Source organism: Lygodium microphyllum, chromosome 27, assembly GCF_053477565.2.
Source record: "Lygodium microphyllum isolate KBCC chromosome 27, Lygodium_microphyllum_v1.1.10, whole genome shotgun sequence".
In the NCBI taxonomy this organism is placed as follows: domain Eukaryota; kingdom Viridiplantae; phylum Streptophyta; class Polypodiopsida; order Schizaeales; family Lygodiaceae; genus Lygodium; species Lygodium microphyllum.
The window spans coordinates 74,821,843-74,823,297 of NC_141161.1; positions in this window are offsets into that span (position 1 = coordinate 74,821,843).

Below are 1,455 nucleotides of genomic sequence, written 5' to 3' on the forward strand. Positions count from 1 at the left end.
ACAATGTTAAACTTGGTAACTAATTTTATCGTTATTGGGAGGGTCACGATTTAATCAGCTTTATCTAGAGTGGAAAGTTACATGACTTATTGGGTCCACCCAAGCCACATGCGTCCAATCATCAGGATCGAAGCCTCCCACTTTTCTCAATGGGTTTGCTTAGTTTTCTAATTAGCAAAGCATACTACCACATTGTTTGGACATATAAAATCAACTTCCTTTTATTACTCCGTTACACTGGCTTTGTTAAACTCGATCTTTAGCACACAACAAAGAATTTAAAAACCAGATACTTTATTTCACCATCACTCCACAGTACAAAACCGTCTTTCCGTAGAAAGACACTGTCCAGCCTAGGATAGGACCTTCCAATCCCTCGGGATTGGGTTGTATGTGATCACACTCCATCCGCAGTCAACAGGGAATATACTGGCTCAGAGCCATCCTACATAATAGGGGCACTTACTACTCGGGCCCTTGCCCTCTTAGGTGCTCGAGTGATCAAAAACCAAAACCACCTACCTCCCTTGGGAGCGTAGGACCCCCACCCGCAGGTGAGTTTTTCCACACTCTGCAGAGTGTAAGGGAGCATTGGGTTGGGGACCCCAATGTCTTGAACCACCACAATCCACAACTCGTCCGGTTGTGCAAGTCTGGAATCATAAGAGCCATAACTCATCATTCACAAATCCAAAAGCAGTCATAACCATAATACATTTTAACACAGTTGTCAATGCGATGCATAGAATCTATCCCCTTCATCAATTTATGTGTTCCTTCCTAAAAAGCATTTGATAATACTAACATGCTTTTACAAGTCTAAGTAAGTTCTAACTAATCATGATCCTTTTCTTATGTACTAACTTGATTATCTCTGTTTGGCCATCCATCGTGAATACGGCTTATAGCCACAACCTTGATTTGTTGTGAGATGGTTGGTTCTTTGGTTTGAATGGATTCGAGATTAACTTCCGCTTGTGCTTCATCATCGTATTGAGTTCCCTCAGCAGTAGCGGTGACCACTTCCATGTGTTGGGGAGCTCTCTGAGTGTGAGCTCGCTCAGTATCTCGACGCCTCTTAAGAGCCATGGAAGAAGCTAATGGATTCGAGCAGCGCTCTCATGCAAGTGTGGGGAGAGAGAGAGAGAGAGAGAGAGAGAGAGAGAGAGAGAGAGAGAGAGAGAGAGAGAGAGAGAGAGAGAGAGAGAGAGAGAGAGAGAGAGAGAGAGAGAGAGAGAGAGAGAGAGGTTCGGCTAGTTGTAGTAGAGCTTCTCGCATCAATAGCAGTAGAGAGACTTCTACATGGATCGTTGTGTGTCTGTGAAGTGACGCTCTACCCCTGTTTATATAGTAATTGGGGGGGGGGGGGGCGGTAAAGAGAGAACGCCTGCTTTTTAGCGTTTTTGATGATGTCATTGTTGATAAAGAGAGAACACTTTCTTTTAGCATTTTTTG